We start from the raw sequence: 27012 nt of genomic DNA on the forward strand, positions 1-27012 counted from the left end.
ACCACACACAGGAATGTTTTCAGGAAAATTTCTCAGGTTTCTGCCAGTCACCAGCTTGGAGCAACAAATCACAAGCGAGTGCCTATGCACTCTACACGCCCCCCCAAACATTACAGACTGGGTCTTCATGTAGGGAGAAAACCCAAAGGTGGGGGAAAATATCTGGCCCTACCTCAGGGCCAGAAAATTTTTTAGCTCCAGAAAAGTTTCTGGTTATCCACAGCCTCCTGCTGCACACATGAAAGTGGTGCTCACCTGCCACTGATTACCACTTGGGTACTGGGGCACAAAGCTCCAAACTTAGACCTACAGGAGGCTGGGTTCCCTGAGATCAACCCCCAGATACTGTTCCAAGTGACAACCAGTTTTACCTAACTAAACTGACCAAACCATGGGGCACTCAGGTTACAGCAGCGCTCTCTAAATTTACAGCAAGAAACCCAGCAGCAGGGCAACTCTCTCCAGGACTTCTCTGGGTGAGGGGATACCCCCCTTTACTAACAAAGGCAACAATTAGTACTCAGGTATGTACGCCTGAGATGAGCTGTGGCAATTCCTGAAAAACACCTGCCATTCAGTAACCATACCTAAAAAACGGAGGAGAGCTCCTTTGGGAAAAATCATCTTCCTGCCAGGGGTATTCTACCCACCACAGGATTCCAGGAAGTACCAGAAACTAACACCCAACATCTAAGATATCCCAATGGGTAGAGGCCAGTGTAAAAGCTCAACCAACAAAAGACAAAGCAATATGGCATCTCCAGAACCCAATTATTCAGGAGCAAGCAGCCCTGGATACCCCAGCATAAAGACAATTTCAGTCCAATCTCCCTTATGAACATTGATGCAAAAATACTCAACAAAATACTTTGCAAACCCAATACAAAACACATAAAAGATATCATCCACTACAACCAAGTAGGCTTCAGGCCAGGTATTCAGGGGTGGTTCAATATGCAAAAATCCATAGATATGACCCACCATATTAACAAATTGAAAGAAAAATAAACAGATGATAATATCCTTAGTTGCTGAAAAAGCATTTGAAAAAATCCAGCATTCATTCATGTTTGAAGTATTGGAGAGATCAGGGATACAGGGCACATACCTAAACACAGTAAAGGTGATATACAGCAATCCTATAGCCAACATCAAGCTAAACAGAGAGAAACTTAAAGCAATCCCACTGAATTCAGCGACAAGGCGAGGCTGCCCACTCTCTCCATATCTCTTCAACATAGTTCTCCAAGTCCTTGCTAGAGTAATAAGACAAAGAAGATCAAGGGAATACAAATGGGAAAGGAAGAAGTCAAAGTATCACTATTTGCAGATGATATGATAGTATACCTGAGTGCCCCAAAAATTCTACCAGGGAATGCCTAAATCTGACAAACACTTTCAGCAATGTGACTGGATACAAAATCAACTCAAAAATTAAGTAGCCCTCCTGTATGCAAAAGACAAAAGTGCTGAAAAAGAAATTAGGTAAACAACACCTTTCACAATAGTCAAAAAGGACATAAAGTATATTGGTGTGACCCTAACCAAGCAAGTCAAAGACTTGTATAAAAAAATTTCAAGTCTCTAAAGAAAGAAATAGAAGAAGATATCAGAAGATGGAAAGATCTCTCATGCTCATGGCTTGGCAGGATTAACATAGTAAAAATGGTCCTCTTACCAAACGCAATTTACAGATTTAATGTAATTCCCATTAAATTACCAACACAATTCTATACAGACCTTGAAAGAAAAATTCCCAACTTCATATGGAATAACAAGAAACCCAGAATTGCTAAAACAATCTTCCATAAAGAAGATCTTCTGGGGGTATCTCCATCCCTGATCTCAAGCTGTACTATTAGAGCAACAGTAATGAGAACTACATGGTACTTCCATAGACACCAACTAGTGAATCAACAGAATCAGATAGAAGTCTCAGAAATACACCCACACACTATGGACTCCTGATTTTTGACAAAGATGCCAAAACCATACAATGGAAAAAAGATAGCATCTTCAACAAATGGTGCTGGTCTAAATGGATGTCTACATGTAGGAAAATGCAAATAGATCCATATTTATCACTCTGCACAAAACTAAAGTTCAGGTGGATCAAAGACCTCAGTATAAAACCAGACATACTAACCCTGTTAGAAGAAAAAGTGAGGAAGAGCCTTGAACTCATTGGAACAGGAAACGACTTCCTGAACAGAACTTCAACAGTACAGGTTCTAAGAGCAACAATAAATAAATGGGACCTCATGAAACTGAAAAACTTCTATAAGTCAAAGGAAACTGTTGTCAAAACAAAATGACTGCCTGCAGATTGGGAAAGAATCTTCACCAACCCTATATCTGACAGAAGGTTAATATCCAGTATTTATAAAGATTTCAAGAAGTTAAACACCAACAAATCAAGTAAGCCAAATTAAAAAATGGGGTACAGAGCTACACAGAGAATTCTCAATAGAGGAATATAAAATGGCAGAGAAACACTTAAAGAAATGTTCAACATTCTTAGTCATCAGGGAAATGCAAATCAAAATCACCCTGAGATTTCACCTTACACACATCAAAATGACTGAGACAAATAACTCAAGTGACAACTCATGCTGGATAGGATTTGGAGAAAGGGGAACCCTCCTTCATTGCTGGTAGGAATGTAAACTTATACAACCACTTTACAAATCAACCTGGCACTTTCTTAGACAATTAGGAATAGTGCCTCCTCAAGATCCAGCTATACCACTCCTAAGCATATATCCAAAAGGCGCTCAAGTATACAACAAAGACATCTGCTCAACTATGTTTATCATAGCTTTATTTGTAATAGCCAGAAGGTGGAAACAGCACAGATGGCCCTCAGTTGAGGAATGGATACAGAAATTATGGTATATCTATATGATGGAATATTACTCAGCAATGAAAAACAAGGAAAACATGAAATTTGCAAGTAAATGGTGGGAAATGGAAAAGATCATCCTGAGTGAAGTATCCCAGAAGCAGAAAGACTCACAGGGTATATACTCACTCATAAGTGAATATAGGACATAAAATATAGTATAAAAATACTAAAAGCTGTACACCTAAGGAAGTTAATCAGGAAGGAGTATGCTGGCTAAGATGCTCAAATCCCATGCAGAAAGGCAAAGAGGATGGACATCAGATGAGAGAGAATACAGGGACAGGACAAGAGCCTACCACAGAGGGCCTTTGAAAGGCTCTACCCTGCAGGGTGTCAAGGCAGATGCTGAGACTCATAGCCAAACTTTGGGCAGAGTGCAGGGAATCTTATGGAAGAACTGGGAGGTAGTAAACCTGGAGAGGACAGGAGCTCCACAAGGACAGTAACAGTTCCAAAAATTCTGGGCACAGGGGTCTTTTTTGAAACTGATATGCCAGCCAAGGACCACTCATGGAGATGGCCTGAAACCCTTAAACAAAAGGTAGCCTATGGAAGTTCAGAATCTATGTGGTCTTCATAGTAATGGGGACAGGGACTATCTCTGACAGGAACTCATTGGCCTGCTCTTTGATCACCTCACATTGAGGGGGAATCAGCCTTGCCAGGCCATAGAAGAAGACAATGCAGCCACTCCTAATGAGACCTGATAGACTAGGATCAGAGTGAAGGGGAGGAGGACCTCACTTATCAGTGAACTGGAAAAGAGTCAGGGGTGGGAAAGATGGAGGGTGGGATTGGAAGGGGTGGAACGAGGGAGGTACAGAGGGGATACAAAGTGAATAAACTGTTATTAATAAAAATTTAAAAGGAACACAATAAAATGTTGAAAGATTTTTTAAAAACTATGCTGTTTCACATACTTTTAAACTTTAAAAATATTGCCTGATATTAGTTATTGCTCCTAAATAAAAATAAATAAATAGATAGATAAATAGATAAATAAATAAATAAATAAATAAATAAAAATGAGGAAGGATACTTCATACTCATCAAAGGAATATTCCACCAAGATGGCATCTGTATTCTGAGCAACAATGCCCCAAATACAAGGACACCCACATTTGTAAAAGAAACATTAATAAAACTTAAAGAACATATCAATCACCGTACATTAATAGTGGGAGAGGTCAACATGTCACTATCATCAAGGGACAGAGCAATGGAAAAGGACTTAAACTGAGAGATAATGACACAAATGGATGTCATGAATCAAATGAACCTAACAGATATCTAGAGAATTTTTTAACCCAAACAGAAAAGAATCTATCTTCTTTCAGCACCTCATGGACCCTTCTCCAAAATTGAACATATAGTAGGTCACAAACCAGGTCTCAACAAATACAATAAGATTGAAATAATATCTTGTATCCTATCAGACAATGATGGACTAAAGATGGACCTCAATAATAACAGAAATAACAAAAAGCCTACACACACGTGGGAACTGAACAACTCCCTACTCAATGAAATCTAGGTCAGGGAAGAAATAAAGAAAGAACTTCCTACAATTCAATGAAAATGAAGGTACCTCATACCCAAACTGCAATGAAAGCAGTCCTAAGAGGAGTTTTAATAGCATTAAAGGCCTTCATAAGCTATTGGAGACATCCCATACAAGCAACTGAATGGCACACTTGAAAGCCCTAGAAAAAAGAAGCAGACACACTCAACAGGAGTAGACTACTAGGACTAACCAAACTCAGGGCTGAAATCAATAAATTAGAAACAAAGAGAATAATTCAAAGAATCAACAAAACCAAGAGCTAGTTCTTTGAGAAAATCAAATACATAGACAAACTCTTAGTCAAACTAAGTAAATGGCAGAAAGACACTATCCAAATCAACAGTCTGAAAGGAAAAGAGAGAGAGATAACAGACACTGAGAAAATCCAAAGAACCATTAGATCTTATGTCAAAAACCTATATGCCGCATAATTTAAAAATATAAATGAAATATACAATTCTCTTGTTAGATTCCACTTACCAAAGTTGAATCAATATCAGTTAAATATATTAAATAGTCTTTTACTGCCTAAGGGAATAGAAGCAGCCATCTAAATACTTGCAACCAAAAAAAGCCAAGAGCGAGATGATTTCAGGGCAGAATTCTACAAGACCGTCAATGAAGAGTCAATATTGATATTTTTCAAATTATTCCACAAAATAGAAATGGACGCAACATGACCAAACTCCTTTTGTACCACAGTCACCTTGATAAATCCTCAAAGACCCCCAAAAAGAAAAAGAACTTCAGACCAATCTCTTTTATGAACAATGATGCAAAAATACTCAATAAAATAATTGCAAACCAAATCCAAGAACATGTCAAAGATATCATCCATCATTACCAAGTAGGCTTAATCCCAGGCATGCAGGGATAGTTCAATATAGGGAATCTTAATCCGTCATATAAAGAAATTGAAAAGAAAAAAAAAAAACAGGATCATTTTCTTAGATGCTGAAAAAACATTTGACAATATCCAACATTTATTCTTGTTTAAAGTCTTGGAGAGACTGGGGACAGAGGCACAGATCTAAAAATAGTAAAGACAATATACAACAATCCTATAGCTAACATGAAACAAAATGGAAAGAAACTTAAATCCATTCCACTGAACTCAGGGACAAGACAAGGCTACACACTCTCTCCAAATCTCTTCAGTACAGTACTCAAAGTCCTATCTAGGGCAATAAGACAACTAAAGGAGATCAAGGGGATACAAATTGATAAGGAAGAAGTCAAAGTATTTATATTCACATATATGACAGTATATAAAAGTGACCCCAAATATTCTACTGTAGCGAACTCCTACAGTTGAAAAACACTTTATCATAGTAGTTGGATATAAAGTTAACTCAAAAAAAAATCAGTAGCACTCCTGTATGCAAAAGACAAATGGACTGAGAAAGAATTAGGAGAACAACACCCTTCACAGTAGGCAGGGAAAAAAAAACAACATAATGTACCTTGGAGTTATCCTCAACAAGCAAGTGAAAAACCTGCATGAAAAAAAAAAAAACTTTAAGCCTCTGAAGAAAGAAATTGAAAAAGATACAAGAAGATACAAATATCTCTCATGCTGATGGGTCAGAAGGATCAACATAGTAAAAATTGCTATCATACCAAAAACAATCTATAGATTAAATGATATTCCCATCAAAATATCAACACAATTCCTCAAGGAATTTGAAAAGAAATTCTCAGCTTCATATGGAAAAATAAAAAAGCCAGAATAGCTAAAACATTCCTGTACTATAGCAGATCTTCAGTAGGTATCACCATCCCTGATCTCAAGCTCTACTATATATCAATAGTAATAGAAAACTGCACGGTACTGAAAAAAAAAAAAAAAAAACAGAATGGTGGATGAATGGAATTGAAGTGAAGACCCATAAATAAACCCACACACCTATGACCACTTGATTTTTGACAAAGAAGCCAAAACCATGCAATGGAAAAAGGACAGCATCTTCAACAAACGGTGCTGGTCTAACTTGAAGTTTACATGTGGAAAAATGAAAATAGATCCATATTTATCACCCTGCACTAAACTGCAGTCCAAGTTGTTCAAAGACCTCAACATAAAACCAGATACACTAAATCTGTTAGAAAAAAAAAGTGGGAAAGATCCTCGATCTCATTGGCATAAAAGGTAACTTCCTCAACAGAACACCAAGAACACTGGCTCTAAGATCAAGAATTAAGGAATAGGATCTCATGAAACAAAAAGCTTCTATGAAGCAAAGAACTCTGTCAATAGAATAAAATGGCCACCTACAGCCTGGCAAAAGATCTTCACCAACCCCACATACAACTGAAAGTGCTAATAAACAATATATATAAAGTGTTGAAGAAATTAAACTCCAATAATCCAAATAATCCAATTTAAAACTGGGGTACAGAACTATACAGAGATTTCTCCACAAAGGAATATCAAATGGTGGACATTAAATGCTCAATATCTGTAGTCATCATGGAAATGCAAATGACATTCCATCTTCAACCCATCATGGCTAAGGTCAAAACCTGAACTGACAGCAAGCTAGTGAGAATGTGGAGAAAGAGGAACACTCCTCCATTGCTGGTGGGAGTAGAAATTTATACAACCACTTTAAAAATCAATCTGATGCTTTCTCAGACAATTGGAAATAGTGTTACTTCAAGACCCAGTTCTACCATTCCTGGGCATATATCAAAAAGATGCTCCACCATTCAAAAAAGATATTTGCTCAACTATGTTCATAGCATCTATATTCATAATAGCCAGAATAGGGAAACAAACTACATGTCTCTTAAACGAACCATTGTTTTACAGAAATTGTGGTACATTTACACAGTGCAATGCTACTCAGGTATTTAAATACAAAAAGGAAACCATGAAATTTTCAGGCAAGTGGACGGAACTGGAAATGATCATCCTAAGTGAGTTATTCCAAAACCAGAAAGACATGCATGGTAAGTGGATAATAGCCATAATACAGGATAAACATACTACAATCCACAGTCCTAAAGGAGCTAAATAAAAAGAGGACCCTATGGAGGATGGTCAGTTCTTATTCAAAAGGGCAAATAGAATCAACATCAGAAGTGACTGCAGAGAGGGAACAGGATGAGAGCCTAACATACATATCCTCTGAAAGGCTCTACCCAGCAGGGGATCAAAGCAGATGCTAAGACTCACAACCAAACTTTGGGCTGAGCACAAGGAATCATAGGAAAGAGTGGGAGGAAAGAATGTAGAAAGACCCAGAGCTGGCAGGACCTCCATAAGAAGACCAACAAGGACAACAAACCTGGGCTCATGGGTACCTGCAGAAACTGATGCACCCACCACAAATCATTCATTAAGAGGACCTGACCCCTGTTCAGATGTAGTTGAAGGCAGCTCAGTCTCCATGTGGGATCCATAGTAAGGGGGGGAGATGCTGGCTCTGACATGGACTCTGTTGTCTGCTATTTGATCACTTCCCCTTGGTGGAGGGGGGATTGCTATGCCACAGAGGAAGAGGATGCAGACAGTCCTAATGAGACTTGATATGCTGGGTTCACATGGTAGGAGAAGAGGGCTCCCTGTATCTGAGCTATAGGAAATGGGATAAGGGGAAAGAAGAATGAAGGGTGAGACTAGGAAGAGACAAGGGAGAGGATTACAATTGGGATGTTAAGTGGATAAATTAATTTTTAATTTAATTAATTAGTTTATTACAATGTGTTCACTTTGTATTCTTGCCATAGGCCCCTCCCTCATCTCCTTCCAGTCCCACCCACCCTCCTTCTTCTCCCCCATGCCCTTTCTCTAGTCTCCTAATTGGGGAGGAACTCCTCCTCTTCTAGCTTATCAGGTCTCTTCAAGGATGGCTGCATCATCTTCCTCTGTGGCCTTGAAAGGCTGCACCACCAAGAAGGAGGTGATCAAAGACTTGAGTTCATGTCAGAGAATAAATTAAAAGAAAACAAATTTAAATTAAAAATAAATTAAATGTGAATAAAGCAAACAAATAAAATAAAAAAAAAACAGGCAGGAAGAGTGTCAAGCACCTACAATTCAATGACCCAGAAAGCTCAGATAGTGTTAGTGTCATGAATAAATGCCATCCTAAGAAATTAAATATACTCCCTGCTAAATTTCAAATGCAAGATGTGGGTGAAGATCAGCACAAAAACCTATGCTTACATATACAAAACAAAACAAAATAAAATATCTAAAACCCTATATTCCAGGCTCAGCAGCCAATGATGGTGATGTTGATGCCAGGCATGTTGGCCTAAATTTAAGCCCAACACTCAACTGGAGTTAGAGCTGCAAATTCAAAACCAGCCTGGTCTACATATAAACTTTCAGGACAGCCAGGGCTACACAGAAACTTTTTCCTCATTGTCAAAAACAGAAACACCATCTTTTCTGGGAGCTTTTTTGATTCAATCAAATACGTTCTAACCAAATTCACTATAGGCTTATTGTCATCCCATGATGAAAATGTAGTCTAACTTCAATGATTCTAAAATTCTGCAATAACTCATACACGGTTCAAATGTTCACAGTCTCTTCTGACACACAAGAGGATCTCTTGGGTGCCACATCTTGTAACATTAGAAGCAAGTTCCATCATTCCAATATAGATGCACAGAATACCCCTTTCTCATTCTTGTAGAGAGGAATGAATACATATTGAGAAAAGGCTGGACCAAGGAAAGAAGATCAGCAAGGAAAACAATAAATCCTGATGCTGTTTGAAAAGGTTTAGGTGGTCCTATCCCTGAAATATCTCATACATCCCCAAGATTGCTTACTTCCACTCCCTATAGGTAACAATATATGGTAGGTGTCTCCTAACTTAGGTATCTAAACATCTTGTAGTGTCAAGATACAACTCAGTCTTCACCCTCACTGCTTCATGCAATGAAACTTTACAGTATCTTCACTGGTAATCTGATTCTGCTAAACACTGATGGCTGGCACTGGGCTGAACTGAAGCTACAAAGAAAAAATCTATTACCTTAAATTTTGCATCTTTCTTATTTCTAGAACCAGCACAACATGTGTGAGCCTGTCAAGTTGGATTATACATTGGGGTGGACAAATTGGGATGGACCCTGCCATACTTGGACCACTTTTGAAGCAGGTTTTATATGAAGTTCCTTCCTGGCACTAGGAATCACTTTGCCTACCCCTTCCATTAATAGAAGAATTAACAGTAGGGATTGTTACTGTATGGACACCATCTTAGGCTTCAAATCCAGAGCTAGGACCTACTCTTTGATGGTGATACTTTCCTTGAAAATTACTGCCTCTGTTTCAGCATGTGAAACTGCCATCTGAAACTACCTAGTGATATTTTTCTCTACAAACCAAAGACTACATTTATTTCTGCTCCACTTATGTCTTTCTTTCACTGTGTTCCTGAATATCTCACTAACAATAACCATTCAACATATTTAGTATTCCAAGTAAGAAATACAGCCCATTATTTTTTAATTTCACCTCACTCAATTTCTCAGGGCATGGGCAGAATAAGTATGATTTTCAGCTAAAATATCAGACAAATTACCTCTAGCTTAATTTTCCATAGAGTCTATTTTCCACTGAAATCCTATGACCTAGACTTCCTCTGACTGCATTACTCTTAACACTCTGATCTTCTAGGTCCTAGCAGAACAGCTGATGAAGCTCTATATACAGCTTTCTAATGCCTTTGCCATCTTAAATCCTGATGTTTTGCACTTTCTATAAAAAAAAAATTCCAAGGTTCTATGCAGCCGCTAGATCACTCTTTGCATATAATTTTTGTTCTAATTTTCTACTTTGTTCCTGTGACTAAATCCCCTAACCAAAAGCATCTCAGGTCATGAATGGGCTTAGTTGTTTAGTTTGGTACTGTCAGATCACAGTCCATCATTTTGGGAGGTTAGCATAGAAAGTTGAGCTTGAAGAAAATTAGGGCAAAAGTGATGGGCAAATATTTCTTGGATTGGTCTCTTCTTTCACCTCTGTCTCATGCTCAGGTAGTTGTCTTATGTGGCCCAGACCCACTTACTTAGGGATATTGCATCTCTCAGTGAAATAGCCTTCCCACATCAATCATCTGTCAACAATCTCTCACAAATAGAGCAACCAGCTTCTCTGATGAGGGCATGCCTCAGATGACTGTAGGCTTTGAAATTTTGGCAACTGATGTGAATTAAGACACAGAGATAATATATGAGAAAGCTTTAAAAACCCCAAAACAATGTGTTAACTCTATCAATCGCTTAAGTAGCAAAAACTGAGACATTGAAGATTGCTACAACTTGAAAACAGAGATATACCAAGAAATGAGGAGGGGGGAAGTCTTTAGTATCAAGAAAAGAAAAGTAAAACTGTTTCTCTAAATTGTTTCCAAATCAACAAAAACTCAAGGAATTACAACATAATATAAGAGATTTTCAGAATGCAAACATATGTGATGGTCTATCACTTTCAAGAGAAACAATATAGCTAGACTATAACTAATCAAATCATACAGTATACATAGCACCCTTAACAAAAGGAAACACAAAGATAGGCCTATAAATATAACACAGTTTTATAAGCAAATACAACAGGATTATAGTCAAAATCAAAATGAAAGAAATCGCTGACCAGCACTCAACTTGAGCATTCTGGTTCTTTCCTTTGACAACAATAAAAAAATTCATTGGAGGTGGAGGGATATTCCAATTGAAGAGATTCCATTAAAGCATACAAATGTTTCAACATTAGAAAAAATAATTTTGACGACTAAAATTATCTCATACTCTTATGAGAAATAAAATGATATCTGTTAGGATCAAATGAAAACCATATTGTTTTCTATGGCTGATGATTGGATATATGTATGCACCAGTATGAGAAAATATAAACTTTTAAAAACCAAGTGGAAGAAAGCAGATTTTTAAAGAAACAGTATGTTTGTATTATACACTTAAACACCTCCTTTTGCACTAATTGCTTTAATGACCAAAATCATCTTCATGTAGTCTGTTTTTAGATATCTTTCTTGTGCTTCCAGCTATGTTTGTATATTCAAGATGTGCTGTAGTATGTGGTGTGAATAAATTCCATAAATAAATCCAGACAAAACAATCAAACTATTGGAGGAAATCAATAAATTCCTTAAATAGAATCATGAATCAACAAAGTAAGATTTTGCTGGATTTGGGTGAAGTCTGACATCTCTGGATAGCCATTTATTTGCACTCCATGATGGTGAACTTTTCTCAGTGAAGGGCCTAAAAATCTGCCTCCTGATCTCTATGACCCCAGGTCTTGTAAAGAGCCTCACATAGCCCTCAGGGCAGATTATTAGCCACACCTTTTCCTGCGAAGGAAACAGCTCCAACAAGCATCTTGGAATTCATAGAAATGGATCACCATGCTGAGGATCTTAGTTTTAAGCAGTGACTTTCAACTATACTCAGAGATTACTCCCCACAGCATATATAGGATACTTAAGTACTGTGTTCTCCTTCTAGCAATAGAACCATGCTACTGCATGGAAAAATGAAGCATGGTAGCACTATATGTAAGCCATGTATCCTTGACCCCTAGAGCCCATCAAATCAGACATTCATCCTCAAAATCCTTCCCTCTGCCCAAGGTTTATAAATCCCTGACTTCAAATAAACATGCTGGGGATGCATGCATGCTGGCTGGTTGTATGCCACCTGATACCATCTGCCTTCCATCATGGCCCCTGAGAGTCATCATGTATCCCCCTCTGGGTCTGATCTCTGGCACACTGGGCCTAAGCCTCACTGGGTCTGGGTCTCACCAGGCCTGTGTCTTGGTTGAAAGGCAACCAGTCATGGACTTTCACCTGCACCTCTGAGGTGCTTAGCACAGCAGCTTAACCAAGAATGGTAACATTTTGATATTGCCATAGGCTCTGGAACACCTGAATTTACATTGGCGATCTCATTCTAAAAGAGTTATCTAGCTGTAAGTGTCCATAGAAAATTTTTCCAAACCATGGCCTAGTGAACATGGGTGTCACCCTAAAGTGTCTAGCTGCCCCTGAGAGAAATGGAAGTGCCATTCTTTATGATCTCTATCTGGAAGCTGAGCTTCAGGCCCCTGCAAAATGGAGAACAATTGAATGAAACACATTTTGGAAATAGGGAAATAGAAACAATAAAGAAAGCTGGCCATGGTGGTGCATGCCTGTAATCCCAGTACTTGGGAAGGCAGAGGCAGAGATCTCTCTCTGACTTTGAGGCTAGCCTGCTCTAAAGAGCAAGTACAGGACAGCCAATACTACACAGAGAATCCCAGCCTCGGAAGAAAGAAAGAAAGAAAGAAAGAAAGAAAGAAAGAAAGAAGAAAGAATTTAAATTTTTTTTAAAGCAGAAAGTTAGAATATCCTGGAAATGAAAATTTTAAATACTACAACAAGGAACTACAGAGGCAACGTTCACACAGAAAACAGAGATGAAGGAGAGAAATTTAGGCACTGAATATAAAATATGAGAAATGGAAGACAGGTGTGTTTGCACACTTCTTTAATACCGGCACTCAGGGAAGCAGAAGCAACTGGATTGTTGTGAAGCCAGCCTGGTATACACAGTGATTCCAGGATAACCAAGGGTATAAAAAGCAACAGTGTCTGAAAATCAAACCAAACAACAACAGAAAAGAACAGAAAAAAAGAAAAGAAATGGATACATGTGTGAAAAACAATGTTAAATCTAAAAATTCCCTAACGCAAAACATCCAGGAACTCTGGGACATTTCGAAAAGAGAAAACCTGCTAATAATCAGATTAGAGAAAGAAGAATGAGATCAAATAAGATATTTTCAACAAAATCATACAAGAAAAAAATTCTTAACCTAAATAAGAAGATGTCTATGGAGGCACAAGAAGCATAAAAAATACTAAAGAGACTGGACCAGAAAGAGTCCTTTTACCACAGAATAATCAAAATACTAAACATGCAGAACAAAGAAAGACTAAGAAAGGCTGCAAATGAAAACAAACAAACCAAACTAACCAACCAGTCAGACAAACCAAAACAAACAAAAACCAACCAAGAAACAAACAAACAAACAAACAAAATGCAGATCTATTGGAATTGATCCTGTATTGTCAATAAAAAATGATAGATGTTGAAGGGCTTAGACAGGGTGCTTCTGACTCGAAAAACCTACAGAAGCCAACACAAATTACTAACTGTGCCCAGAAGCTTTCAATTAGCAAATGGAAAAGATAAGATGTTCCATGAAAAGGTCAAATTTAAACAATATGTATCTATAAATATAGCTCCACACAGGGTGCTAAAACTACCACCACCACCAAAATACTAGGAATAACAATCACTGTTCATTGATATCTCTTAATAACATCGACTCAAATTCACCAATAAAAGGACACAGGCTCACAAAATGGATGATAATACAGAATCTATCCTTCTAATTGCAACAATCAGCTTCACATCAAAGATAGAAATTATCTCAAGGTAAAGGGTTGGAAAGAGATATTTCAAATACATGTACTGAAGTATCAAGCTGGTATAACAATTTTAATGTCTAACAAAACAGACTTCAAACAAAATCTAATCAAAAGATGGCAAAGGACAATACATATTCAAAAAAATCATCCAGTAAGATGATAACATTTCAATACTTAACATCTATGCCCCAAACATAACAACACCCAAGTTATAAAAGAAACACTTCTGCAGCCTGCATCACATCATAAACTGACAGAAGAAGATTTCAATATATCACTCTCACCATTGGACATGTCTTCCAGCCCAAACTAAACAGAAAAATGTTCCATCTAACTAATATCCAAAACTAAATATACCCAAATTATATCTACAGAACCTTCCACCCAAACACAAAAGATTATTCTCTTCTTAGCAACTCATATACTGTTCTCCAAAGTTGATAATGAACACTGGAAGTCTCAAAAGATAAAAGAAACTTGAAATAACCTCCCGCATCCTATCAGACCATTGTGTATTAAAGCAGCACATCATCTATAACAGAAACAATAGAAAGCTTACAAACTCATGGAAACTGAACAACTCTACTGAATAAAAAAATGGGTCAAGAATGAAATAAAGAAGGAAATTAAAGACTTTATAGTAGTCAATGATATGAATAAACAACATATCAAAACTCATAGTACACAAATTAAGTGTTGACCAGAAAACAGTTCATAGCACTAAGTACATACAGAAAAAAATCAGAGAAGTTTCTTACTAGAAACTTAACAGCACACCTAATACTCTAGAACAAAAATAAGTAAGCGTAACCAAAAGGAGTAGACAGTGAGAAACAATTGAACTGCATCTTCACTGGTAGAACTGTAGGAAGATCAGTTGACAATGGATTGTACACAAGGCAAACCAATGTTTTTTCTAGAAATGGTCCAAAAAGAAGGCCTCAGCCTTCTGGAATATGCAGAAGGTCTGGCAAAGGCCATCTGTGAACTAACGAATGTGCAGATCAGCAAGATATAGGCAAGGTAACCTTTGTCATGGGGAAATGCCATAGGGGGGCCTCCCACAGGCCCCAGTATCAAATACAATTCAATCATGTCCTGTCAGCTTTAGAGAAACTCATCCACAAAACACTTAAAAGATTTAATGTCTGTTGTCAAAAGCAACATTTCTCTGTATGTAATCACACATCTAAATGCTTCAGTAAATAAAACAAAAGACTTCAGGAGAGATCACAAAACTAGTATTCTGGCAAACTGCTGTAAATGATCCAAGATCAAAGCTGAAATTACAAATAAATGGCATTGAAATGGAAGGTTTAGTATAAACAGGAAAAGATGTAATTATAATTTCACCAAACTCTTGAAATCTGATTGACCTCTTCAAGAAGTAAACATTCCGCTTCTAGGGATTGGAACTTTATCTCAAATAAAAGAAAGTGCAAGATGGGTCAAGTGTATAAGGACAGACAGACAAACAGAAAAATTAAACCCATATATAGCTAATACATCAATGAATTTTAAAGGATGTAATATTTTGCAGCAATGGAAAACATAGATTAACATTCCTACAGTCTCAGAAACAAACCATAAAATATAGAACACTTCTGAGGAAAATGTTAAAAGGTATCAACAAGAACAGTCACAGAATGTTCAGGTGGTCCTTAAGCAGGACACACAGTTTTGAAGAGACATTGGGTAAAAGAGAAAAAAGAACACTGAATTAAATGAGCTTGTATATTTTAAAGATGTTCTGACCTCAGAATTGAAACCAGGATATGTGTTATACTGGGGAAGAGGTTTTGCATTTTTTTCAACAGGAAAAGAAATGTGATACCATCAAAACTGATTAGATTTGAATAGTAGAGATCTCCTGAATAAGCAGAGGTAACTGTTCATCAGACAGTTTAGTCATTCAGTCCAAACTAACTTATAAAGACTAAAGTTTTCTTCTTAAATAAAAAGGATACTTTTGCTGTTTCATATGAAAAACAGGTAAGAGATTTAAAATGTTTTAAGTAAAATCAAAGGGTACAATCTTGTTGGAATAACTTGCAGTGAAGATAAATTATTTGAGCAAAGTTGTGGTAGACCATGCTTTTAATCCTAGCAGAGACATACAGTTCTTTAATAATTAGTTGTTTTCTAAATTTAGGTATTACAATGAATGGGGAGTGGGTGTTTTATACACTTTATCCAGCATTTGGGAGGCATATGTCTTTTATATACTACCTTCAAGGCAGAGGCAGGTGAATAGAATTTACAGTGCTTTCATTTAAAAGCTACTTATAAAAGACAGGCTGAAATTCAAAGTGTCCTTTGTTATCTAAAAATAAATACACTTGAAGGTATATTTAATTGTAAAGTTTCAAAATACTTCTAACTTTAATTGAGATTATATTTTTTTTCCAAAAACCATTTTGCCATATAAAAGATATAACCTAAATATAAATATGTATATATATGTATAGATATAGATATAGATAGATATAGATATAGATATAGATATAGATATAACCTAGATATATACCTGAAAAGGAAATACCCCATCCCAGAATTAGGGATGGGGCAGGGTTTTTATTTTATCTTTCCAGGAAAATAAAAACATCCAACTCAGGAATATGGAGACCACTGGACAAATGAAAATTCTGAAGAAAAGTGACAGCTCACCAAAAGAAAATGTCCAAAAAAGGAGTAAACTGGCCAAGTGGTATCACCCACCTTCATGTTGTCTCTTCTGCCTTCTACAGACATAAGTGCAAATGGTCTTTTTGTGCTTGATAAAGGAGAATCCAAAAGTCTCTATCTTATATCAGAAAGGCCACCTGGTAAGAAATAGAGAAAAACAGAAAAATAATTGATGATTCTATTGCCACTAATCATATATTTTCTGGCATGATATGACTTCTGTACTTACCACAAACTTCAATGATCAAGATTTTTCACAAATCAGTATTCGTGAAAAAATGAGGAGATAAAATAAAATGCCAAAAACATAAGCCTAAAATATAGCCAAGTTTATATGAAAAGACCTAAGGAAACTCTAATACAAAAAATGTGCATTTTATTGTTTAATACAAATTAAATAAACACAGATTTCATGACTCACAGAAGACAAACTCAATATGACACTTAAATTTGTATATTTATGACCCTGCAGATACTACTAATCTCCTTTCCAGAGAGTCCTTTTGCTCTGGAAATCTCTTGGAAAATGGAGGAGATCATAAAGATGGGCTATGGCTTGCAGTCCCTCATGTCCTCTTGTGAGTTCAGGCACAGCCCAGCCCTTGCCAACACTCACACACAAAACAATGTTGGAGAATATTTTAATATTTGTTTCCTGCTGCATGGATTATGTCAAACGATATCGAATCTGCCATATCCACTTACTTAAACCAGGCACACCTGACAAAATTCTGCATCTCAGAAAATCCTTTTGTGCCCTGGAACTGAATTTCACTAAATCATGCCATTGTACCAGGTGGTAGTTGAAAGATTAAAAAAAAAAATGTAATCAAGTATTGCTGAAGGATGACCTCTTCCACCTCTTTTCTACCAGTTTCAAAACTATTTGTGAAATTTGTTACACAAAACAGTGTATGGAATACAACTTCAGCATTTCTAGAAATGAGACCTTTAGTTTTCCAATGCATCTACTGCACACTAAAAGCGAGGCCTGTGTGTGCACAGTAAATAGTGATATTATAAGCACCACAACTTTCTACTGCCCAGACTGTAGGATCCCCTTCTCCCTGGATAATCAATAGTGAGGAAAGGTCAGAGGCCAAGGGTTTCTGCCCAGGTCACCACATGGAGAACAACAGAACCACAGTCCATCTTGGTAAAAATAGGTCAGGCTGTGACAGCAGCAGACCTGCTCTGCCTAGCTTGGAACAATGGCCCCACACTCACCATGGCATGGCCTATGTTCCCACTCACAGCTCTCTACAGCTACATTAGAGGAAAATCCCAGAACAAACCTGTAAACTAATTCCCACTGGTGATTTTGACTGCTAGGCCTTCCCAGAGTCCCTCATTACCTTGGACAACACAGCTGAGTCTCAGGACAGGCGTAGCTCCTCTACCAGTGGATGAAAAGATCAAATGATGCAGATAGCTGAGACATTCTAGTTTTGCTTTAACCCCTATAGGCACATAAAGCCTTCGTGTTGTCATAAAAGAATGAAAATCTCAATTGTTCTATTTTACCAATACAGATCCAGGAGCCAGATACTGGGGAGAAAACATGCTAGTTCAGAGAGGCAAAGAAAGCACCCATCTGACCCTGATACTCACCTCACCTCCAAGAGGAAAAAGCCCCAAATGCTCACCAGTTCAGATGACAGCTCAGGGGGGAGGGCAAAAGAACCCAAGGCCACAGGCTTTCTAGCTCAAAGCTCAAAAAGCCCAAAATCTACCAAGCTAAAACTCCTTCCACTTTTACACTTTTTCTTAAATACATTCCAGCTGAAAGTTCCACTTACTCTTTAATCCCTGTCAGCTGGTTTCTTGCTTTGCCTCTTGACCTAGGGTTAACATTATTTAATCCTGTGCACAGAGAGCTTTTGAATTAAAGGTATGTTCTAGGGCTGATGGAACCATACCACAATCACCTGTTTACAATAAATTGTAAGTTCTTGGAATTAAGGTTTGGGTTAGGGCTCAACCACACCAAACAAAGCACAGGTTTTTACAGTTCACAATCTGAGGGATCGCACTGGGATCAAATATCTTCAACATCCTCATCTTGGAAATGTTTTAAAATACAATATTCCGCTTTCCCAGGGTACCTGCTCATCTTCCAAGATACAGGTCATTTATGTTGCACATTCCATTACATGATCAGTGTCCAACGCAGTCATCTCTACCTCATAGTTGGGAAATCCTTCAGCCAAACTTTAGTCAAAGCTAAGTAGTAACAACCATTAAAAAAACAAATGTCCATGAATTTGAAAGAAAGGAGTAGTTAATGAGAGCTCAACAAAAATGAGATATAAAACAAAAAGGATATGGCTGTACCTAGGAATATTGGAGTAGAAAGTTTATTATAGATAGACAAGAGAACATAGTCAGACACAGGGAAATCTGGGACAGTCTAAAGTTGACATGACCCTGAGCTATGTGAGATGAGAGGAGAGAGGAAAGTGGAGAGCCAGAACACAGAGCCAGGAGGAAAAATGATAAATGAAAAAGACCAGGTAACCAAAATGGTTAGAATACATAAGGAAGACAGCTGGGAGGAGGGCAGCTCAACTCCTGGGCTAGAAATGTGTGTTTGACACCCATACCTTGTAACAGGTAAGGACTGAGGGATGCTGGGAGAACCTGACAGTCATGTCTATTTGATTTTTAAGTAGCCACCATAACCATTCATCCGAGCACTTGAGACGTAAGAGTAGAGAGGAATGAGAAGTTTGAAACAATTTCATTATAATCTCAAAAATTATTTTTGAAAGTTGAAAATGGCTTTATGGTCCAATATTCTTCAGGTACTTCAAGTATGTATTAGAGCACACCAAGTATTACTCATACCTTTTCTCTCAGGTTGTTCATTTTCAAATGGGGGTGCGGGAGAGGAAACATACCTGTTAGTCACTACCACAGCAGTTTGTCCAGAATGTCTGTGTTATTTGAACTCATGCAACTCTAGAAATTTGTTTCCCAGAAACAAGTTCACCAACTAATCCATATTCTTGATTCCCTTTGTGTTTGACTGCTCCCAAATGTACAGTTTTCACTTTTATTGACCGTCTAACATTGATTCCCTGACTCATTACCATCTTCCCTTCTCCCTCTCCCTTTCTGTGTTGTGACTACACAAGCTTCAAAGTAGGTCAGTGAACTCAGTTCTTACACAGGTCCCTCTTTATTTGTAAATGCCCACCTCTAAAAATTCAGGGTGTTCCGTGGACACACATTCATTGGTCTCTTTTACTTCACACTCAGAAGTCAGGGCCCATCTAAAAAGAGCTGCAGTTCTAGACACTGGGCAATAGGAGCAGCATTCTGTGTTCAAAGAAAGTCTCAATTACATAACAAGTGAAATGTTGATCTACAGGAGACATTACTTTAAACATAAATATCAAAGCACTAGAGGAAAAGGAATGAAATTCTTAATGACTGGGGATTATCAGAAAATATTTACTAATTAGAGACTAAAGCAGGGATGCATCAACAAAATAAAATTTAATCATACTAACAACTGACTTTTTAAAGATTTATTTATTTAGTATGTATACAGTGTTCTGCATGCGTGTACACTTGCATGCCAGAAGAGAGCACCAGATCTCATTATAGATGATTGTGAGCCACCATGTGGTTGGTGAGAATTAAACTTGTAACCTCTGAAAGAGCAGCCAGTGGTCTTAAACTCTTAGTTGAAAAATACGCATAGGCATACTGACTTTGAAAAACATAACTTTGAAGGCCATTCTCTTGTAGAGGGAAAGCCATTAATAAGATACTGTTTAATGTTGTCCCCGTGTAGACTATTAGCTGCTGAGACCTGTAATCTGACAGACACAGCTTTAGCCAATAGCCTGTGTCTCAAAGTTGAACTGACAGAACTGTGTCAATGAGGATTGTCCATATGGGCATAGGAGAGTCCCTTAAATCAAAAATCAATATTCACTGGATCAAGCTACCGGACCCAAATTGTACACCCACCAATCTGGTCTGCTTTCATTGGCATTCATGAATTAATAAATACACATTGGAAAATTACAAATTAAAAAACCTCATCCTGCCACATTTCTAGATAATCCTGGTCAGCAAACATGTGCATCCTCTGATCCTAATCTCTAACAGGCCTGGTTAGCATACTACTTATCTGTGGAGTGTTTTACAGGCAGTCTTCCCTCGGCTAAATTCTAGTTTCTCAGCAATAGTACATCCTTTACATCATCAGTTCTACTCTTCTATATCATAGCTTGATATTGGAGTGCTCTCTGACACAGGACATATCATTTACAACCCCCACAAAATCCAAATGGATCTTTTAGAACTTAGAGAACCTACCTGACACCCCCAAAGATCACCAGGAACTAGGACTAAAAAAGGTCACCTAAAGGTCACCAGACTAGTGATTCTATCCCAAGGTCACCAAGAATTGGGCCATGTCATAAGATCCCCTACCCAAGGAACAGCCTGAGGATAACCACAAGGATGGAAAAGTATCTTAAAGTGGGACAATTGTGCTGAGCACCCTACCAACCTTGTAGTAGAAGATTCAATGACACAGAAAATACCTAACATTCCTGACGCCTAGAGATAGCTTGCTCAATGTTAGTTATGTTAGATAGCCAATCACTTTGTAAAAAGCTTGCCCTTGCTGAATGTCACCCAATCGTGTAACTGTTACACTGGAACTTTCTGGTCCTTCCTAAAACCCCAATCAAAACCCTGCCATGGTGCTGCTCAGGGCTCTCCTCTCTGATCCACTGTGTTGGTAATGATGGAGAGACCCAGCTTAAGCCCAAATAAAACTCTTTGCTCTTGCATATATGGTCCAGCTCCTGATGATCTTTGGTGACCCGAAGTGCTGGCCATAACATATGGGTTCTCATATTGGATTCCCAAGTCTCCCAAGCACCTCAGGCACATGGAGCTGAACAACAGCCAGTAAGTGAGCACTCTGTCAGTATCTCTCTGTGTCTGTCTCTGTGTTTCTGTAGTTTCTTTTTTCAGGACTCGAGGCAAAATGTGTAATCTGTGTGATCAGAAAGGTTAGAGCTGATGCTCTGGACAACTGTGGGCCACAGATGGTATGGGATGATTTCCAGCCCCCCCTTGAAGGGTCACATCTGTAAAGGGAGTTGAACATCCACTTTTCTGTGTTCTCTGGACCTCAGAGAGGATGAATGTGCCCCTATCTGTAAAGGGTGGTAGAGTACCCAGTTTTCTGTGATCTCTGGATACTTGGACAAGGACTATGCAGGTATCTCCTGCATCAGGGATTCACTGATATCCTACTTTCATTTTTTCCACTGCAGGAGTGGTGGGATCTTCTGTCTGGCTCTGTGTATTTTTCTGCTGACAAGCTATGGGATCTATCTGTTTGTGTCTTGTTTAACTGTTTTGTCTGTCGCTGCCATTTTTTTTTTTTTGTCTCTGGGAATGACTGAGGACATGGGACAGAATCCTTCTATCCCTCTAGATTTGATTCTTTCCCATTTCAGGGAAGCTTGATCCATGCTCCACAGGCTCCAGTGAGAGTGGCAAGGAGGTGCCAAGGGGTGGATACAGTATGTGGAGCCCCAGGCTTGGCACCTCTGCCAATGTTCTCTGGTCTCTGGTCTGGCAGAGCTTAGCCACTACTCTGACCTCGGGTCTGGCAGAGCTTGGCTACTGCTCTGGACTCTGATCTGGCAGAAATTTTCTGCTCCTGTGGTCCCTGGTCAGGAAGAGTTTGGCTGGTGCTTTGGCCTCTTGTTTGGAGAGATCAAGAGGTATGTTGCTGCTCCATTCTCTGGTCTGGCTGAATGCAGGTTGCCATTCCAAATCCTGGTGAAGTTGGGTGGAGCCTGATTTGGGGGTAGGCCACCACTAATGGAACAGGATAGAGGGCCCGTACAGAGATAGGCCACTGTTCTGAGTTTTGGTATTTTCTTCTTCCATTCTCTTTGAGCGCATTGTACCCAGTACATTTTTTTTCTTGTGTTGTTCTTTTGTGGTTTTGTTTGCTTCTGTTAGTCTCAGTGGGCCAGTGACCAAACAGCTGTGCTCCACGGTGACTTTGACTGCCCCATGCACCCAGCACTATAAGCTGGGAGACCTCTGGTTGCCAGTGGGAGCACACATTTCCACATTGTTGGCTGGAAAGGCTCAGTTGGATAGGGGTCTGTGTGCAGAAAATCTTTCTGGGCTGAACCTTTGTGTCCCTTTGCTTCCTCTCTGAGGAAAGTTGATGACCTGGGGTTAGCTCTAGCTTGGAACAATGATCATCAAATATGCTCTTAGACAAAATGTATTGTGGTTATTACTATTATTTTTATTTGGTTCGGGTCCCCTGTAGCCCAGCCTGGCCAGAAACTAAACATCTATAAAATGACCCTGAATTTCTAATCCTTCTACTCTACCACTTATCAACTGAGCTACATCCCTAATCCCTCAAATTTCTTCTTTTTGAGACATAGGTGGCCTCAACTAGGAAGTGAACCCAAAAGAAAAAGGCTTGGTTCTACTGAGCTCTTCAGTATGTGCCAGTGTACTGGCACTGTGCCAAGATTACCCACCTGAGCACCTTGGCATGCCAATTCTTTTTTAGGTGAAGCCTCTGACTGGCAACTTGAATTCTGTTAGAAATTCTAGAAAGCACATGTATGATTGTGGTTTGCATGGGTGGGGAACTTCTGTGAAACTGCTCCTCAAAGTGGAAAAGAACATAAGGGGGCATAGATGAGGAATATAACCATGTCTGGGTATCTAACCATCCCCCAGTTGCCTAACTTCATCACCAGTGTAAGCAAAAAAATAGCTAGAATGCATTTTGGGTTCAAGGTCTAGAAGTGATGTGGCAGAGGTCCTTTTGGCAATGCTTTTGCAGAATTGCATCCATTCAAGTACACTGTAAATTCACACTGAGCAAGGAAGGAGAGGAATGGGAAGGTGATGTGAGGGGAGGAAAGAGTACAGGAATGGGGAGAGGGAAAGAACATGTTCAAAATCTTCCTGGCAAGAAAACAAAAAGGAAAAAAAAATTACTGCTTAATGAATTTTCACCTTTTGTGTATCCAAGAATTCTTAAGTTGTGTTTATGTGTAAATCCTTTCATCATATTTACATATATGATGAAAAATCTTGCTGAATAATTGTGTATCAATGTCTTCCTTACATTTCAACTGAATTATTTTTGGGCCCTAAATCTAGACCCAATTCTTATCAACATTTGGAGGTTTTGCTTGTTTTGAATGTGTTGTTTTATTTTCTTAGTTAATAGTGTGTCCACAGTCCATTACACCAGGGTCATCATACTTGGGTCTTTAGAAAAGTAATGAAAAACAATAAACAGTACTAATAATGTTAGTGACTAAAATGAAAGTAACTGAGTGCATTGTACAATGATCTCAGATGATCTTTTCAAACAGGTCATTTTATGATGAAATCTTTTTTCATGAGGAACAAAATGTCTGTTAAGCTTAAGGCTTGTTTACAGCATGCTCTTGAAAACAAGATTCAAGATGCATCCTGAAGTCATAACATCTAATAATGTACAGAGAAGACACAATCAGCTTTGTGGATATGGTCTTCTAGGGATAAGTATGGCACTATGCAAAGCCCAGGACATTTTCTGAGGACCTGACCTCTCATAAAACCTAATGAAAACATAGAATCTTTTCAGAAAATGAACATGTACATAAAACCAACTCTGTGTAAGCATGTATATAGCAAATGTCAGGAGAGGGACCACGATAAAAACTAACACCAAATAATTAACACTGTTGATGTACCTGTAATTTCTATCTTATCTGGAAGGCAGAGACAGGACGACTGTTAACCCCTGTATTTAAGACAGAGCATCTGCATAAAGAAAAGCAATGCTTTGCTTCTCCTGTTCCTTTTCTTCCTCTTCCTCTTCCTCCTCTTTCTTTACCTCATATATGTGAAGGAAATGTTCTACCCCCAAGCTATATTTCTAGCTTCTGTACAAAACAGACAGAAACAGACAGTCTTTGCATATGATAAAGCCAGATGCTAAAACTCACTAAAGCTTAAAGAAAGTAACTTGTTATGGGATAAATGAAAGAGAACACAATGAAGGCAATAGACATAGAGGCTGTCCTACTAACAGCAGAAACAGAACAAAGATAAAAAATACTTCAGGAGAAGTTTATTACAAATGGCACAATGGTTGGCATTAACAAATAAAATGCTAAGTGCTCCCATCCTCTAGGTGGGAATTCTGTACTATCATCAGATTATGAAAACTTTGTTAATAGCATTTACTGTTTAAAATGTTATTTGTCCTTCTGCAGACAGGTACTGCTTGTAAATTAGGCACTCAATACTGTGCTAAGTCCTGAACACACAAAAATGATTCATGCAAACATCATTTTTTTCTCTATAAGCTTACAGTCTTGTGGGGTAATCCACCAAAAATAAACCTATAGACCATGCATAGAAATGCATACATCACTATAAATTACACTATGAAACCTAAAGAAAAGCAAGAGGTGCTTAACACCCCAAAAAGGATAAAGAATATATATATTCAAAGGCCTAGAGGTAAGAACATTTTATTTCAGTAGGGGAAATGAAAGAAGGTGAATTTGTTTGCAACATACTAGGGAAGAAGAAAGGAATAATGATAATAATAATAATAATAATAATAATTGAAGAGAAAGCTAGAGGGACTGAAGAGATGGCTTTGTGATGAAAAATACTTTCTCTGGGGCTGGAGAGATGGCTCAGAGTTTAAGAGCACTGGCTGCTCTTCCAGAGGTCATGTGTTCAATTCCCAGCAACTACGTGGTGGATCACAACCATCTATAATGAAATATGGTGCCCTCTTTTGGCATGTAGGTGTACATGCAAACACAAGATTGTATACATAATAAATAATAAATCTTAAAACAAAACACAACAAAACATTCTCTGCTTTTTTTTTTCCGAGTTCTCAGCATGTTCATGGTGGCTGTCAATCTTCTCTAGATCCGGTTTCAGAGAATTTGATGCCATTAGACCTCCTGGGATATAAGGCACACATGTGGTACACTTAGATTCATACAAGTAAAATACTCTTATCACTGATCTACACAAAATTTAAAAATACTCCCCTTCAAAAAAGGAGGTCAGCAGGCATAGTGGCACCCATTGGATCTCTGTGTGTTTGAGGCCATCCTTGTCTACAGAGCGAGTCCAGACCAGCTAAAGCTACACAGGGAAACCCTGTCTTGAAAAGCAAAACAACAACAACAACAAAACAAAGCAAAAATATACAAAAATAAACAAGATCATAAAGGAAGTATATTGACACATGCTTGTAAATGGAGCATCAGGAAGGTCAGGAATGAACATCCACCTGGACTATATGAAACTCTGTCTCAGAAACAAAATAGCAGCAACAACAACAAAACTGCACAAGAATCTGAGTGTCTGGGATGCTTTTGGACATTGACATTTTTTATCTTAATTCCTGGCTACATAGGACGCTATTGAGGAGTGTAGTTGTTTGAATGATATGTTTGAAAATATGGTCCCCAGTTGATGGAGCTGTTTTGGAAATATTAGGAAGTATGCTCTTGTTGAATAGGTGTGTCACTGTGGGTGGGGTTTGAGGTTTTAAAATCCCACAGAATTCTCAGTTAGCTCTTTGCCTCATACTTGTAGATCAGGATGTAAGCTCTCAGCCACTGTTCTCTCGGGTGCTCTGCCTGCCATTCCTGTCTGCCACCATGGTCCCTTCCATGATGGTCATGGACTTACCCTCTGAAACTCTAGGTACCCAACCAACTGTTTCCTCTATAAGCAGCCGTGGTCATGATATCTTAGCACAGTGATAGAAAAGTAGCAAAGACAAGGGGTTTGAAAACAGGAGAGAAAGGATTTGATGTACACTTATCTCAAAGATCCTTTTGTCCTGTAAAATTAATAACAAGATTTCAGAAATTTCAGACCTCACAGCGCCTGACCCAGAAGGCAGAACCTACTCGGGTGGGGCTTGCTTGAGGCGCGGCACAGGCGCAGTGCGCGCCTCCATTGTCAAGCATGATGCAAGCGCCATTGCTATGGCTACAGACGCTGAGCTCGTCCCTGGCCTGGTGGGCGACAGGGTCGAGGGCGGCGACGGGAACCTGCTTCCCGGGCGTGGTGGCAGCGGTCTTGGCACAGCTTCATTGTAGTAGGCTGAGACCAGGAGAAGCCAGGTAAGGGTGTGGGGCGGCCCCGCCTGGGCTCCGCCTCCACCCCCGGGCTCCGCCTCCCTCCTCTCCCGGGCTCCTCCTCCGCCCCCGGGCTCCGCCCCCCAGCTGGGCTCTTCCCCTGCCTCCGCCTCTGGGCTCCTCCTCCGCCCCCAGCAGCCATCCAGTGGGCTAGGTGGTGCTGGGCCTGGAATCGCGGCTGGGAGGTGGGGAGGAGAGAGGGTT

The 27012-nt window shown here is 38.8% G+C and overlaps 1 pseudogene; it reads right to left on the reverse strand.

Moving 5' to 3' along the window:
• LOC132650956 (zinc finger protein 135-like) overlaps positions 1 to 26764 on the reverse strand; it is a 31977-nt pseudogene extending 5213 nt beyond the window's left edge.
• Between the last annotated feature and the right edge of the window lie 248 nt (positions 26765 to 27012).

This window comes from Meriones unguiculatus, assembly GCF_030254825.1.
Source record: "Meriones unguiculatus strain TT.TT164.6M chromosome 13 unlocalized genomic scaffold, Bangor_MerUng_6.1 Chr13_unordered_Scaffold_37, whole genome shotgun sequence".
Classification (NCBI taxonomy): domain Eukaryota; kingdom Metazoa; phylum Chordata; class Mammalia; order Rodentia; family Muridae; genus Meriones; species Meriones unguiculatus.